The 18,319-nt window shown below is 39.1% G+C and overlaps 1 protein-coding gene and 1 non-coding gene across 2 annotated transcripts in view; one reads left to right on the top strand and one right to left on the bottom strand.

Moving 5' to 3' along the window:
* LOC131323628 (tricyclene synthase EBOS, chloroplastic-like) overlaps positions 1-18,319 on the bottom strand; it is a 55,092-nt gene that overhangs the window by 34,409 nt on the left and 2,364 nt on the right. The window lies entirely within an intron of this gene.
* Positions 13,686-13,793, top strand: LOC131324923 (small nucleolar RNA snoR100). Its single transcript, XR_009199508.1, has one exon. It is a non-coding gene; the product is annotated as a small nucleolar RNA snoR100 (small nucleolar RNA).

Here is an 18,319-nt window from a genome sequence, read left to right on the forward strand (position 1 = left end):
TGATGGTGGCACGTGAAGGTGCCAGCTCATCATAAAAACGGTTGCAAAACCCTAAACATGATGCAACAGTGACATCAGCCGACGCGTGTCAAGCGTTGGTGCAATCTTGGAGACCAAGCGAAGGGTTTCCTATAAATATCCCATTATGCCTTCTTGGAAGAGGTACGCTCAAACCAAACCCTAGCTCCCAATCTCTAACTCTTCCTTGCAAGCAAACTGACTCTTGCACCGGAGGGCCATCCCGGAGAACCTCCGGTGTGGTCTCTTAGTCGTGCTTCGTTTTGCAGGACTGAGCAAAGGAGACAGGAGCTAACCCCGAACCACCATTCAAAAAGGACGAACTATCCAAAACGGAGCCCCACACAATGGGAAGAAAAGTATGATTCGTGTGTGTGATCGCGTGAAGATCGGGTGGTGCATTTCATTCTGTTTTGCATGTTTTTATTTGCTTCTTCGTGTTTTTTTTATTTTCTGTCTTTTATGTTTTGTTTAGTTTGAAACCGGATAACACGGGCCGGTGGTTCTAATGTCATTTATTTTGTGGAAAGTCGTCCTCTTAAGTCTTCTGCAGGGTTTATGTGCTACCACACCAGCCTTGGTAGTTTGGGTCTAAAGCCGGAGTGAGTGAGGCATTTAGGAGCCCTAAGCATGGGTGTGGCTACGAGCCGCAATTGTTAGTTCGATAAAGCTGTGGATATGGCCCAGTGTGACTAGCTCTGGTTCCGAGTTGGTAGAACCGAAGGAGTAAACCCTGGAAGCATCTAATCTGGCTGGAGCAAGGCATTGACATGAAATCCTCCAACTTGGTCGAGGTATTTAGGGGTTGACATTCCCCTTAGACGGTACATTCGCACACTCTTCCTCTTTTCGCTCTTGTTCTTCATGCCATGAGGGCATAACATCGTTTTAAGTTGGGGGGAGGGGTTAGCTTATGTGCTATTTGTTTGCATTTTTATGAAAATTTAAATTTCAAAATTTCAAAAACACTTGAAAATTGAAAATCCAAAAAAATGAGAAAATGAAAATTTAAAAAAAAAAAAAAAAGGTTTTTACTTGCAATCCTTCTTTTTATCATGGTTTTTGTTCTTTTTCATGACTTGTTGCATGCTCAATAATTGTTAGTTGGTAAGAGTTCGTAGCAATCCTAAGAAATTTTGTACTTCTCAATTTGCATGCTTAGTTGAAAATTGAACGGTTTTGGTGTTGAGTTAAGTTTTTGAGCAAGTTTTGGCCAGTATCCCCACCTTTCAATAAAAATGCTTGTAGTTAGGTGAATAATCGCATGTCCATTTCTAATTGTGTTTAAATGTCGATTTTCAATCATTTTGGAATCCAAGGCACACTTAGGAAATGATACAAGGCATTCTTTGCATGATCATACCACATATGTGTCACCTCGCCCTACTTTGCATCTTGTCTTTTCCCGTTCTTTGCTTTAACCTAGGCGACCGGATGTTTGGAGGGTTATGTGAAAATGGTTTTCAATGATTCAAGGAGATTTGGGGGTGGTGTGAATGTGATAGAAGTGGTTGGAATGTGAAAAGGCAAAGAATTGATACGTGATTCTCTATCTCTTATCTCTTACTACAAAAGCAAAAGTTCCAAATTTTCATCTCCCTCTCCAAAAAGCCCCAAAAATTGGCTCATCAATCTCTCTCGTTATAAATCTCACCTCAAATGACCCTATTCCTCAAATAAAGGAGATTAAAGAAATGCTATGAAAAAGCAAAAGTGGATTCGAAAGAGGGTTGAATACTTTGATAAGAGAATTGGTTGACTTATGGGCTAGTTTACATTCCAGATGAGGATGCCGACTATGTGTGATGGAGTCGGTGGTAGTAGTTTTAGTATGACTTTTCTAGTAGTTTTCTTTATTTCTTCTTCGTATCTTTGTTTGGTGCTTGGCCGGCGTGTGGCATGTCTTGGGTAGTTTAAGGTCGGTAGTGGCAATGGTAGATGAACCATGCTAGCATATGGCCACTACACTTTTTGTAGTCCCTTTCCTTTTGTATCCAAGGTCATTACAAGCTTAAAAAGACCTTAATTGATCCTTTGCGTGCATGGATTTCCTTGTGATTGACTGTTTGATATTTGCATAATTAGTTGCATGGCATGCTTTCCTTTCGTTATCCAAATTTCATTTGCTAGTTGTTAATTCTGTTGAATAAGTGCTTTCGTTGTTTGATGCATAGTATCTCTTGTTCGCTGTTGCCTGTTGAGCACTTCTTTGGCGGATATGGTTTAGTCTGAATTCACAGGTTTGTGTCTCGTATTCTCCCCTTGTTCGAGGACACAACTATTTTAGCTTGCTCTTAGACTTGCTTGATGCTTGACCTGTTTAGTTTGATGCTGAAATTGTGGATTGTAGGAACGAAATAAAAAGCCGGATCGATTGAACTCTTGTTAGTTATAATGATGAGCATGTTCTAAGTTATGATAGCGGAATGGATTGCAAGATTGGTAGTTTTCAAATTTTTCGTATTTTGTTTACTATGGACTAGCAAACCTCAAGTTGGGGGGTGTGATAAGCACCCGACAATGTCATTAATGTTGCGCTAGTTGGCTAGTTTTAATTGTTTCCTTCGTTAATTTAGTTGTTTTTAATTACTTTTACTCGAAAGGTATTTTGGTTTGTTTTGTAGGAAAACTGTTTAATCCAGAAATTGTAATGCCCAAAGCTTGTCAAAATTATTCAAGGTGCAATGATGATCAAGAACGGAATAATGAAGTCTCAAAGATTAGGTCGGAAAGACCTGAAGAGGACCCGACGGCATGAAAGGCCAAGACAAGGATGAAAAGCCAAATGCTGGAGATAAGCAGCTCGGTACCGATACCAAGTATTTTCTCCTATCGGTACCAAAGGCATTAGCAGGGTTTCAGCGACAGTAGTTAAGCATCTCGGTATCGGTAGCATTTCTATTCTTCTATCGGTACAGAACGGCTTAGCGACAGCAGCTTAAGGCCTTTGCTATCGATACCTAGGGCTTCGGAGGGCATTTTCAGAGCATCTCTTAAGATTATTTCGTACGCGTACCTGGGAGTATAAAAAAGCGTGATGTCACATTGTAAAAAAACTTTGGATTGCATAATTTTAGATCTAGATCTAGATTTTGTGTTGTTCTTCTTTGTTCTTCATTTTCAGCTTTGAATCTTTAATTTTCTGCCTTAGTTAACTAGTTTTTGCTATTGTTCTTTTCATTAAAGTTGTAGCCGCTACTCCGATCTATCGTTTAATCTAATTTTCTTCTAGTGTTGTTATTTCAATTATGCTTAGTAGATTTTTGCTTGCTCTTATCTTCGTAGATATGTGTGAGTAGTTTTCTAAGGTTAGGTCATGGGGTGATTAGCATCTCATGGCTCAAGTAAAATTGCGTTTTTCACCATAAAGTTTTAATCTTTGGTTCGGAAATCGATGTGAAGTTCGGGTTTCTTTGTCAAATTGCCGAGGTGTTAACCTCATTGATCATGTGTAGGTAAGAGCATCGCCTACTTACCACACATGATGCTTGGAGCTCTGTCGCACGAGGTGTTTGCTAAATGAATTCTAGAGCTTGCTTGGTAGACGAACCATTCTATCTTCCGGGTTGAGTATTCTCAAACCGCGTAATTGGGTGAGAAATGTAATTGGACTTGAGTCGTGGGTGTTAGGACCTCCTAAACCTAGCCTGCCTTTTTATTAGTTAATTCGCTTTTAATTTAGCTTTTTACTTTCCACCGCAAACGTAAAACAAAGTTGGTTGTCTAAAAGTCGAAAACCATGCTTACTTCTACAAATCCAGCAAAGCCCTATAATTATTCCCGTGGGTACGATCCCGGTCTTCCGGATTATTATGCTTCAAATGATGTATTAAGCCCTATGCTTGGGGTATTATTCCATTATATTGGACGAACGAAGCAGGTTCATCTTCTCTGCAACTCCATTTTGCTGTGGAGTCTTCGCGGCGGTGAAATGTTGACCTATCCCCTCCTCCTGATAGATTTTGAGAAAGGGATCTGAAGTATGCTCACCACCGTTGTCTGACCGAAGTACCTTGATTTTTTGACAGTCTGAGTCTTCACCCTTTGATTCCAACGAAGGAAGGTGTCAAGGACCTTGTCTTTACGTCGCATGAGATAAACCCATACTCTCCGTGAAAAATTATCAATAAACGTGACAAATCACCGTTTGCCACCAAAAGTAGATGTCTTTATGGGCCCCCAAACATCTGAATTAATATAATCCAGAATACCCTTCGTACGATGAACTGCGGTGCTAAATTTGACCCTAGTCTGCTTACCCAGAACATAGTGCTCACAGAATCTAAACTTCCCTATCATGGCCCCCTTAAGGAGACCTTTTTTCACCAATCCTTGTAAAGCTTTCTCCCCGGCATGACCTAGGCGCACGTGCCAAAGTCGGGAAATGTCATCTGTAGCGTTGTCTGAGCTGCTGCTGGAGATGGCTGCTCCTCCTGTAACTGTGCTCCCGTCGAGGAAGTATAAGTTTCCCCTCTGAGTGCCTTTCAGGACCACTAATGCACCATGGGTTACTTTCAGGGCTCCACCTTCTAAAGTAATCTTGTAACCTTTCGCATCCAAGGTTCCAAGAGAAATCAAATTTTTCTTCAAATCCGGGACATACCGGACATCTGTCAAAAGCTTGGTTGTACCGTTGCGCAACTTGAGTCGAATTGTACCTATTCCTTGAGTTTTGCAGGCATTGTCGTTGCCCATCAAAACTACGCCACCGTCAATCTCCTGAAATTTTGAGAACCAATCCCAATGGGGACACATATAGTAGGTACATCCCGAGTCTAGAATCCATTCGTCTGAATTCGTGTCTGATGAAACAATCAAGGCTAATGCCACGTCGTCAACCTCTCCTCTGGCAACGTTCGTTCGTTGTTGTTGTTGTACATTGATTTTAGGGCAATCCTTCTTCCAGTGCCCCATTTCGTGACAATACGCACACTCGTCTTTTGCAATCTGCTTCCTGTCACTAGATTTCTGATTCATTTCAGCTGATTTGCCTCTTGACCAGGACCGTCTCCTCCCGGACTGCCTATTCCTTGATTCGGTCCTTCCCCTTACTGATAGTGCTGATGAAGAGGGATCCTGATGAACTTGTTGATCCTTCTTCCGTACCTCGTTATTAATCAAAGTAGAGCAAACATCATTAAAATGAATTTCATCTTTTCCATACAGTAAGGTAGTAACCAAGTGGTCATACGTATCAGGCAAAGAATTTATCAACAAAAGTGCCTTATCCTCATCGTCAATTTTAACATCAAGATTTTGCAAATCGCCCAAAATTTTATTGAAACTATTTAGATGTTCGTTCATTGACGCACCTTGATGATATTGAAACCGATACAATCTCTTCTTCAGGTAGAGTCTGTTCTGTTCTCTATGCTCTTCGTCATGTACTTGCTCTCCAATTTGTGCCACAATTCCTTAGCAGAATTGTCTCTCATGACGGAATACTTGATGTCTTTGGACAAACAAAGACGGATCGTGCCACAAGCTTGCCGATTAAGCTTGTCCCAATCGGAGGCGGACATATCCGCGGGACGATCCTCCAAAGTGAATTCCGAATCTTGTTGATTTAGAATATCCAGAACTTCGCATTGCCACATGCCGAAGTTAATTGTGCCATCAAACTTATCCACTTTGAATTTGGCATTCGAAACTGAGCTCCTCCTCATGTAGGAACTGACCGAGGGCTCGTCTGAAGTGTTCTTATCTGATGATTTGTCCATAGGTGTTGAAGAAACAACACTAGGGCTCTCCTCGTCAATGTTGGACATCCAACGAAGTCAAAAACGAGAGTTTTACGGCTCAAAACGGGCTGAAAATACTCCCAACAATTTTTTCGGAGCGAAATCTCGAGAAATGGAGCACGGGGATGGATTCGGAACGTCGAGATAGTCAAAATCGACTACTCACGGGCGCAAAACGGAGTTTGGACGGTTCCGAAATCACGGAAAACAAATTTTTGGAATATTCTTTTGTACCAAGGAATATTCTCCTGACTGGACGGCTGACTGGACCACTTTTGCTGAGGTTTCGAACACGTGTTGCCCACCTGGAGCTGACGTGGAATGACACGTGGAAAAATGACGTGGCTGATGACTCAGCACTGGTGGGTCCTGGATGATGACGTGGCCGATGACAGGGTGACACGTGGGGGATGACGTGCTGATCGACACGTGGCGTTTTCACTGGGCGTTGACTACTGTTTGATGGGTGAGTTTCACTGGTGCACGTAGATCTAACGCGAGTTACACGCGCCTCCTTTGCACCGCGCGTGAAGACACTCCCATAATCGGTTGACGACGATTCTTGCGAGGTTTTGATCGTCTGAACTAGCCGAATCTGGGTCTTTGATCAAAAAAAATTTCCGATCACTTTTCGGAACTGGGTTCTATTTGGACAGAACTCGTGGTAAATGCACCTCCGTCGAACGGAGCGTGTAGCTTCTGTGGTGCTCAGTTTGCGACGGGCCTTGGTGCGTTGGAATCGTCTTGGAGAGACGCACGAGACTCAGTGATCAAACAGATTTTTTGATCGGAATTCCGTTACTGTAATTTTCTGGACAGAAACAGAAAAACAGAGCAGAAACAGAGAGTGTTTGTGTTCTTGGTAACCAAATGCTCTGATACCAATTGTTGCGGAAACTAAGGACCAAACCAGAACACAAACACACACACAAACACAGAGACAAAGATTTACGTGGTTCTTCAAAATCGGGTACGTTCATGGGGACAACCGTATTAAATTTAGGAGGAGGAGTTACAGAACACTCTACTCACATTCTATCAAACTGATACAAACAGATACAAAATCAGATACGTTTCTGATTTCCCACACCAAATACAAGTGCAGAGGGCTCAATTTATAGGCAAATGATAGAGCCCTGTTCACAAGCCATGCTTATGGCATTAATTGCAAACCATGCGTGATATCTTCCCAGCCTAAGATCTTCCCATGCCTGGGATTTCCAAACCAATTGCATTCAATGCAACCCACGCCAAATCTTCTGTAAATGTGCAGATCTTTCTATTGTCAAGAAAGACTGCTAATCTTTGACAAATGAGAATGAAGCCAAATCTCAACAAGAACTACCGGGTGAAGGAGAGAAACCTGGGATCGGGTCTCTTCTGCTATGATCTCCCCAATCAAAATCTCAGATTTGTGACGGAAAGAGAGTTGTTGTTGGGATTTAGAAATGAAATTCATCTCAATGTTTCCCGCTAAGAATTAGATTTGCTTCAATGTGGCTATGAAAACCTTCCTACGTACTTAGAACAAGTAATTGTCGTTTTTTTTTTTTATGATCAGCAACAAGTTAATCCCAGTGTTTATTTTGGAAGTCATTGGTCATATGTTTAGGCAAGTTTTGACATTCCCAGTTTGTTTTGGGGATTTGGATGTTTTCTTGTTTATAATGTATGTTTTCGGTTGGTGTCTCGCCAAGTTTCTTCTTAGGTGGTGGATGGTGGCATATGATTGTTTTCATCTTAAGTGCCAACATGGTTGGAATGTAGGTCGTTGATTGTGATGTCTTCTTTTCCGTTTCCTTTTAATCTTTGTAACATCTATTCGAAGAACTATGGAAATGAATACTAGTTTGAATCATGAGGGATATCCCGTACCCTCTCTAGTCGTCGTTACATCTGCCTATGTGTATGGTTAATTAGGGGTGAACCGCAACATGCGCTTGCCACTTGTTGCTCAGGCAACAAATTAAAACTCCTATCTCTCTTTTTGTGTGTGTGTGGTGTGTGTAGAACTGTTTTATTTGTGTTTTTAACCACTATCTGTTTCTTCTTTTTGTGGTGTGTACTGTGTTGTCTGAAAGCATGTATGAGGTTAAGGTCCGGTTCCAGAAATCTTCTTAAAAAATAAACAGCTTATTTCACATTTTCAAATTCAAAAATAAAGTAAATGAAAAATAAATTTTCAAATTTTTTTGCATCGTATAAAAGATCTCATCAAGATCTTCCAAACAAGATCCATATTGCATATTTTTAAATTTTAATAAGAACATAATTTTTGAGCTTGAAATTGCCTTCTTAAAAAATAAAGACTTATTTTGATTTCCGGAACGGAGTCTAAGTCCCTTAGTCTCTCACGTTGAGGCAATCAATAATGCAAGTTGCAAGTTGGCTGGATATGACAAGCACATAAATTGGATGAAGTACGAACGATTAAGATGTCATATTGTTAGTCTCCGTGAGATTCAAACATGCGATCTCATGGTTCTTTGATGTGCATCAGATGACTTACCGCGTCAACTGTTTTCCGTTTACATTATTAATTGTGTGGCAGAATTCAACAAAATTAGTAGAGTAAAAAATTTACTGAAAAAAAGGAAGAAGATGCTAATCCAAATGGGGTTTGTTCCAAAGTCGGTTGTTAACCTAAATGCCGCGCTTCTATTAAAAATAATAATTTTCCTTGGGAACTCTTATAAAAATTGATACTGTACATAGTAGTGGAATATTTTTTAGGTTCGTTTCTTAAATGACAGAAAGAGACGAAGTTCAACAAAGGCATCTTGCTTACACGCCACTCTTGTCGTCCTACTTTCAAAATCTAACGTTCATGTTTTTTTTCTTTCTTTTTTCAAAGTGTTTTGGGCCAGCTTGCGCGCACTTCGGACTAATTCTTATAGCCCCTTCCACAACTGTTTCACACGCCTATGCGTGGGGATGAGGTGGCCTCAAAAGTTGTCGACAATGAAAATCGAACCTGAGACCTTAGGATGAAGCAAATATTTAAGTCTCAGGTCAAGATTACTTGACCAACCCATTGAAACTGATCGCGATCGTCCAAAAGTGTTCTGGACGGTCCAGATTTTACGAAGTTTAACTCTTTTCTGAAAAAATTTCATTAATATCCGACCTGTCGTGATTGGCTCCGTATATTTTCTCTTATACATCTATTATCATCGACCGAAATTGATAATGGAGTTACGAAGAACATCCTCTTGCCTTTCTCGTTCTTTTTTCAACCAATGCTAGTATATTGATACTTTATAGGGAAGAGCGAAAAAAATCCAAGATCCTAGAATTCCAAGACCACAGAGAGGTTTATCGGATCTTTTGGTTGAGTTCCGTTTAACTTTTAGGATTTTTTGAAATTTTTTTTTATTAAGACGAATTAATAATTTAAAAAAATAAATATTTTTTAAAATATTTGGGTAGAAGTAAAAATAATTGGGTTTTTTAATTCTTCTTATCAAGACGAATTAATAATCTATAAAAGTTTGCCGCAAAATTTACAAACGTGAATTTTTTTTAAATAAGCCCAAAATTCACTTTTTATTTAGTGGAACCCCACCTAAATACACAGTTGTTATGAGTTAAATACACCTTGGGTGGTCAGACCAGTATAGCCAAGCCCCTATTATCTCTGTACTTCGTGTTATTTGTTAATGGAATTTATTTTTGCTGTTTAAAAAAAAATACACAAAATTGTTAGTTTTGTGGGTCCATGTAGGGTTCATATCAACATTCTAAATAATTCATTTTGTAGAACTTGTCGAGAACCTTAACCGTGCTGTGTTACATTTGGAAGATTGAGCCCATATATATATATTTGATCGGCAAAAGATAAATTTTATTAAAAACGGGGAAAGGGGAAGGGAATTCAATAAACTATTACATAAGACACCACAAAGGCAAAGTCCAAACCACCCAATGGTCTATCAGGATCCACAACATATAATATACTAAAGTTCGACCCAAATTCCAAATAAAACAATAAAACCCAAACACCTAAACACCCAAATCAGTCCAGTCTAGATGGACCAGCCCACCCAAATCATCCCACAAACCCTAACTACACCGGCAGCCACCGTCGTACAAACCATCGGAGCCCAATCTCGTCGTTAAGCCGAGCCAGCCTCTTCCGAATGTAGAGACTGGCAAAAGGAACCAGGCTATGACAGTAAAAGCGAGGTAATCAGGGGTTGAGGGTCAACCACCGCTGCTACCTACAAAAACTCCGAACAATCCCCTGTAACAATTAATCTTGAGAAAATGCTAGGCCGGTCCTATTTTTCACTTTCATAGTCAGCCAAGTCCTATACACGATATGTGTGTTTTCTTACAGATCCTGTGTGTGTAATTTTACAAATTTACCCTAATCCCCACCTCTATAAATACTTAAACCTAAACCTAATTATTTTCCTCTCCCCTTCCCAAAGATCCCCTTAGCCGTCGTCGCAGCTCTTCCCTCTCGCCTGCACCAACGACGGCGCCGCCGCCATCCTCTCTTCCTGCCTCCGCCGTTGCCCCAATCTCCTCCCCATCCTCCACCCCGATCTCCTCCGCAACCCACTGCAACCGAGCCGTCGCCATCCTTTCCTTCTGCTGCCGCAGTCGTGATCTCCTCCTCCTCTGCCATGATCTCCTCCTCCTTCGTAACCTGCGTCGAGCCCCCGGCCTCGCCTCGGTCCAGATCCGAATCTCCATCATCGGCCGCCGCCGCCATCCTCTCCTCCTGTTGCTGCAACTGCGCAACCACCATCCTCTCCTCCTATTGCCGCCATCCTCTCCTCCTATTGCCGCCCTCCTTATTTTTATTTTTATTTTTGTTCAAATCTGTGTTTTGTGTATGGAGCATGTGATTTTTTGTAAATTGAGCATGTGTATTAACAATTAACACTGCTACTTAATAGTAAAAAATCAACATTTAGGGTTTGAGGATTGAAAACACTGGTAATTAACAGTTAAAATTTAGGGATATGGGATAAAAACACAGCTAATTAACAGTTTAAAATTAGAGTTAGGAGTTAAAAACACAGCTAATTAATAGTTAAAAATTAAGGCTTCATGGTTATAAGATTGAAAACATTGCTAATTAACAATTACAAAATCAGTGTTTTTAAGGAGCTAAATATGTAAAATTTGAATATATAAATTTAAATTAAAAAAGAAAAATCAAAAAAAGGGAGGAAAAAAGAGGAGAGAGAGGATAGAGAGAGATGAAAGGATATTCTTGGAAAAAATATATGGCCAGAACCTAATCAGCTATGCATTCTTTTTTATTTGTGCGCCAGAACTTGAAAGGAAGAAGTCTACTCCCATAGGACCGGCCGGGAAGAACCTCAACAATCTACATCTGCAAGATCACCACCCCATATATATTGGCATGGCTGAAACTGAAAAACCTGAAATGGCCCAAGATAAGGTGGGCGTTTTCGACATTGGCGATCCCTTTGGGTTCATTTTCTCACCATCCTTGCAGCAAAAGGATTTGCCCTACTCTATATGCGTAATCCTCCAATTTCAAGAACAATACAGTAATTCCATGTTGACATAGTGAAAAGCTTGTACAGTTGTACTAACAAATCTTATCTACTACTATGAGATCTCTCTACGAGGATCGTATGAGAGTTTTCATCTAGACCGTTCATCTCGACAATCAATGGGCCAGATGTATTTGTATTTTTGACCGGTAATAATAAAATTTTACCAGTCCAAAATAAAAACACATACAGAATATTGATTGCCGAAATAAATGGTCCGGATTCCATGAAAATCCTCACACGATCCTCACATGGAAGAATCCTCATAGAGGATCAAGATCCGCAATTATGTTACTTGAAAACCTGCCATATATTATTCGTTTCTTACTTTCATATCACTGCCCTTTTTTTTTTTTTTTCCCCCTTCTTGGCAAGAGAAATTTACTCTATTAATTTTTGACATATTACAAAAATTATGATTGGCTCACTATTTCGAAGTACTCTTTTCGAAAATAATGTGCCTCAAATGATATATTTGTTCATACTTCCCCGATGATACACGTACAATGATAAAACAAAATTTTGTGTTTCGTAGCTTTGCTCTTCTAAATTATTTCGGTATTTTAATAGTATAAGAAAAATCAACATATCTTTTCCTTAATCTTTTTTTTTTATTTTTTATAATAGATGATGTTTCGGACCAGCTTGCGGACACCTCAGACTAATCTTGTCCAAAGTGAAAACCTCATTAATTTATCAAGTGAAGAAAACACATTTGTTGTATAGAAGTCTCCAAATTAAGAAGCAAACTTCCAACTTTAATATCTGTGCTCTTTTTTAACTTGAGAAGTGAGAACCATTGGCTAACAAGACGTAGTAATGGGTTCAATTATCACCGATAAGACCCAGTTCTTTGTTTTATTATCCGGAGCTCCAAGCCCATCGCCGTTCTGGTAACTGCATTGGGACATTCGAGCAAGGTTAATAGCTGTTTCAATAAATGATTTCTCAAATGGAGAATCAACTGCCACTCGTTCTTTGTTCATCTTCTTCCATGTCTCGTCAATCAATTTCCTTATGTGCTTTCGGGCTTTTTGCTCCGAAAGCCCGGTTTCGTGCATGTAACACAGGATTGAGTTCGCGGATTCACCTCTCTCCAACTCGGCCTATGGCACAAAAAAAAAAAAAAAACAAGGGTGTCAAACTTATGGATTACTAAAATCGATAACTAGATTGTTTTCGCTTTGATTGTTTCCATTCTCTGTCTCTATTTCTTTTCTTCTTTTTTTTGTGTGCATTTTGAGAAACAAATTTTTTTTTTTTAAAACACACAATCTTCTTATTGCTTTTAATTTATTTCATACGAAATTTGTTCTTGAATAATTGATGTTATAGGCCGATGGTGAATAGCCTTTCCTTGACGAGTCATTCGTCATTGGAGGGGTGGTTGTTATAGGCTTTACTTATGGTGAATATCACTCTATGACCTAAGTAGTCCAATGATTCTCACACCTGATATCTGGGTTCGTAACTTTCAATTCTAAAACTCAAAATTAAGTCTTTGATCATGTGCCGACAATCACCTTGGCAAACATAATATTTTCCTTGAAATATTTTCCTTTTGAGCATATGATTTCCTGTGTGGCTCAACGGACTAATTCGTGAGAATACGGGAGCTACCCAAGTTATAGAATACAAACAAATTCGTAGTTTTAGTTGAGTCAGAAAGTCATTGTTGAAAATCACCAAAATCCAACACCAAAAGGTTTGCTACCTAAAGCTAAAACACATCTAGCCCAAATAAAATAGGGAAAATCATCCTGAAAAATTATTCCCTGTGGATTGATGTTGAACTTATTGAGTTATTGTGCAACCGATTACATAAGCCCTGCGCTTAGGACAACTGACCGGTGCTACCATACAATCAGCGGGACACTCAGAAATGCAAGGCACAGTGGTAAGCAGTGATTTAATTGGTAGCAAAGTTTGTACTATACACCCCTAAAAAGTGTGTACCATATGCACTTATTGTATAGTTCATTCATAACATTTTAGTGTGTTTTGTACTTTTTGTTCTAGAACTCATAACTTTTCAGCAATATGATTCGTAACATGTTCATTATGATTCATAACATTTTTGGGCATCTCGTAACTTTTGTACTAAAAAATGGTAACTTTTTAGTAATACAATTCGTAACATTTAGAATTTGTAACTTTTATATTAAAATCGTAACTTTTTAGCAATATAATTCGGAACATTTTCTATATGAATCATAATGTTTTGGGGATGCATATGATATACACCCAAATAGGGAGTGTGTATTATGGCCTTTCCCTCTTCTTAAAAGTGGTACGTACCTTGGCTGTTTTCATAAGTTTTTCCTACAGAAGTATTTTTAGAACTTCATCAAACAAATATTTTATTGTGCATACCGATGTTCTGGACTATCAATGAAGGAAGCATGGTAATGTGCACATAAATTGATTTTGGTCTCTAGGCCTGCCCACTCTGATGCCATTTGGCTTTGATTTGGGAGTATGGTTTTACAACAAAACGTCCTTGTGGCTCCTCGGTTCTTGGGGGGGGGGGGGGGGGCATTATTTTAGTGGTATTCTGATAGCAGCCACTTTGTACATATATTGTTAAAAGTTAGGTCTGTCTCCAATCATTCCCCGCCCAGACCCCCAATGATTGGGGACTTGATGGGTTATGTTATGTTGTTGTTGTTGTTGTTATCAAACAAATATTTTGCGCTTTGTGAACATCAAAAAAAAAAAAAAAATTAAACAAACAGAGAGAGGAGGAGGAGGAGGAGGAAAACAGTGGGGTGTACACGGTCCGGATTGGTCCGGTTCTCTAGAAAACCAGTAACCGGACCATTTCAAACGGTTCTAGGAAATTGAGAACCAGAACCTAACCAATATATGAGTGGAACCGAACTAGAACCAAACCGCAAAACCGGTCCGGTTTTGGTTCGGCTCCGGTTCCGGTTCCGATTCTATCCAATTAGCATCCAAACCTATCACCGGCGTGTGAGAAAAAGAGACGTGAGATTGAAATTATAAAGACTAATCCGTTAAATAAGGTTGCAAAGAATTAAAAGAATAAGAAGGTAATCTATTAGAATAGAAAAAGAAGAAAGAAAATAAAAACTTTCCTAACTAATGAGATTTCATCTCTAAATAAAGTAAGTTTAGCAAGAAAGAGATTTTCCAAATTACACACATATATTTATTTTATATAATTATATATATTGGTTTTAAACGGTCCGGTCCGGTTCTAACCACGGTTCTTTAATTGAGAACCAGTAACCGAACCAAAAGTAACGGTTCTTATTTTTTTGGAATCATAACCTGACCGCAGAACCACATAACCAAGCCAAATATGACGGTTCGGTCCGGATCGGACCGGTTTTACGGTTCGGGCGATTTTCTTGAACACCCCTAGAAAACAGTACCAAACTATATATTGTTGTGTGCTCATGAAGGCATTGTTCGGCGTGGAGGACTTGCTCTCCCTTTTGCATGGGATGGGAGCATTATTTTGCATCGATGTACGTACTTCATTGGTCAAATTTTGCCGTGTTGTAATATAGTTAGGCATTCAGCCTTTCCGATTTCATTTTTGAGAAATAAACTGTAGCAGAACAATGTAGGAATTAATGGAGTGTAAATACCTTGGATGTGCCCAAATCATTGGAAAGTCGAAAAATGAGAGATGGACATTCCATGAGAGGATGGTACGACTCCTGATCTAATAAGCACTCCAAAGCCTCTTTTGTAATAGTTTCGGTTAATAAGAAGTAGGCATGAACTGATATAAGCAATATCCCTGATATCGAAACCAGTGCGTTCTCCAGGTATGCCTTAAATGTTGGAGTCTCTTTATTAAAACACCACTTTGCTTCCACCAAGAATGCTTTACATAAATCTACCCCCTTTGGTACAGAGATAGAACATGTATTTTACATTACGAGATATATATAAGAAATTAAAAAATAACACGAACTCCCAAAAAAAAACTGTTAAATGGGGACGGAGGAAATATATATTATAGGGCCTCTAGTTTGTACGATAAATTAAAATTACCAAAGTCCAGTGAATGAGGTAACCGACATAGTGACAAGTATGAGAGTTACTGCTGGAATTGAAACTTCACATTTTCTTATTTTTCTACAATTTTGAATTTAAAAAAAAAACGGCGTACATCATACATACCGCTCTTGCTAAGTATGGAATGATGTTCACTCCTTTTTGTTTAAGAATGTCATAAGCCATTTCATTTGTAGTGTTGTAGAGAGCTAGGAAGCACAACTTCATGTAGTTTGGAAGGGTTTCCACGGCCTTTATATCCCATCTACAAAATAACAATTACAATTATCAAAACATCAAAGCCACAACTACTGGTCTTTTGCTTGCGAATTTGAAATGCAAGGACCATGTAAGACAACATTAATTTGATGAAGCATTGGACTTTCAAAACAAATTAAGAAACATAAAATGAACCACATAGCCAAATGTCGTAAGGTTTTTTCACAAACCTGTCGACAGCCACTGTGAAGAGTTGTAGTTCATCCAAGTATCCGTAGACGTCGTAGACATCATCAATAGTGTTTATAAGTGATGCCAATTTCGTTGCACTCTTTCGGCAATCACTTAATTTAGGCTCAAAAACAATTCCCACACTCCAAAAGAAGTATTCCATCGGTCTATCCCTTGTAAAACTCAACTTTTTCACCAAGCCTATATCTTCCCACCACCTGAAAAATAAGATAATAATGGAGGCTGATTACTTCACAACATGCAGTACTTGTGATTGGATGTCGATCTAATGATCGATTAATACTCGATTAATGTCACTTAATTAATACTGGAACCTTCTCACTTAATATTCGATTTCCTTAAACTTTCGTTTTTGAAATCTTAAATATAACGTGATATTCGACCGTGGCTGCATTTGAGGGGGACTCTCATTTAATAATTACCTTGACATGTCTTTGAGCTCTCCTTGGAGTAATGACTGCACCATGTTCAAATCAAACTTAGCCATTTCAAGCACTAAATGATTTGCATCCTGTTCGGCTCCGAAATGGCTCAAAGACTGAGCGGGCGTGCCAAGACTTGTCGCGTCTAACGTAAAGGGCTGAGCGTCCCTGTTCTGTCTTCTAGATCTGAGAGGGCGATAGTGCTACAAACCTAAGGGCTGGATTGCAGTGAAGGTTCGTGGTTTTGCCTCTTCGTGCGAGGACTTAATAATTTCCTAACCGTGTAGGAAAGAAAGTAACAATGTAGAATTACTTTACTATATCGTAATAATAAAGTAAGAGATGAAGAGAGATTGAATAACTTTATTATGTTTTGTAATAATAAAGGTTGGGTACAAGAGAGATAGAAATCCGAATTACTTGGTGAAGTAATTGAGTGAGGGTGAGAAAATAGAGATAACTACTTCGCTGGGAAGGCTTTGATTTTAAGCGTTGAGCTTGATTGGTGTGGAAACCCTTTTTTCTTCTTGTCTTCTAGTATTTATAGGCCAAAGGTTTTCGATTTTCTGCATGTAAAGGGCTTGTTGTCCTCTTCTCATGGCGCCATGTGTCTTTTACGACTTCCACTTCATGAGATCATGGGGTAATGGGTAGTTATTGGAAGTTACAAAAGATCATGGGCAAATAGTGCACTGGTCCAGATCTGGGCCGAGTTTCCCGCCTTCGCCACGAGCTGACATGTGTCCCGCGTAGGCCTCAGATGTTGCCACGTGTCCCAAGTAACTACCCATTAACATATTTAGTGGGATCCTGGGTAGTTATTGGAGGTAAATAACAATTACCCATGTGTTTATTTGATCATGGGCAATTAATGGGATAATGGGTATATTTCTCCTCCTCCTTTTGTGGGTAGCAAAAAAACCCCAGCCATTTGACTCGGTTAAATGGCTTTCACCAGGCAACAACTTCTTTCTTTCTTTCCATTTTTCATGGGCCACTTGGGTAATGGGCCATTTAATTAAATTAAATGGCCTACTAACATATTTAGCCCATATCAACATTTGGGCCAGCCGAATTCTTTTATAAATTGCCCCAAAACCTCCAAACTCGAGCCCGAACCAAATTAAAATTAATTGGGCCCAGACAACATGGGTTTGGCCCATTAATTTTAACCCAATTCATCTATATTTTCTGGCCCAATTTAATTAAAAGATAATTAAATAGCTTTCCAACGCTTGCCCAGGACTGAGTGCCAAAAACGGGTGTAGACACATCCTTTCTTTTACCATAAGCCTCTAATACCACCTAGCCTCAAGCCTCAGCACTCTGTGGTGCAAAGGCATTTCTAGTGCATGATCTATTTGTTCCACAAGGTCTTTGTCCACTATCTTTCCCTTTATGCGCTTCAGATGTTTGTTTGTGAATACTTTGGCCTCTTCCATAAGGTTTTCTCCCTCAAAAGAAAGATAAGAAGCTTCATACAGACTGAGCAATCCCTTGGTGTCCTTGCATAGGGATTCCATGAAGTTTCCATTTTTGTCCTTGAATCTTTGAAACACATCTGCACAACATCGCACAAATCATATCTATTTATTATTATTTTTGATCGGCAAATCCTATCTGGAGTATTTACATTACCCATATCTTCTTCTACCTTGTTTCTGTTTAGTTTTGTCCTTGCTTTCTATCTCCTTGTGAAGGGGAATGGTAGTATTTTTGGCTTTTTAACAATCTTTTATGTTATTTTGGGCAACAAAATAGTGAAAATGAACTATCTTTTATTACCACTGTGCTCTATCATAAGGGAATCGACTAATATATCTATTTCAAAATGCAGTTCTTGTATGCTACTCGTTCCTCATAATTTTTTGAATCTTTTTTCAAAATATCCTTCTTGTATGGTACTCATTTTTCAATCAAATGATTATGAGATCAGAGTTTTTTTTCAAACGATAAGTTGTAAAAAAAAATTGATATTTTTTTCAAAGACTTTGTTAGATTTGGTTTTTGAAAAGTGATAACTGGGGTGAAGTTTCGTGTCTCTAAAAAGTAAACCTCAAAGACGGAATATGGAAAGAACCTAATTTGTGCTCTCATT

This window comes from Rhododendron vialii, chromosome 4a (genome assembly GCF_030253575.1).
Source record: "Rhododendron vialii isolate Sample 1 chromosome 4a, ASM3025357v1".
Taxonomy (NCBI): domain Eukaryota; kingdom Viridiplantae; phylum Streptophyta; class Magnoliopsida; order Ericales; family Ericaceae; genus Rhododendron; species Rhododendron vialii.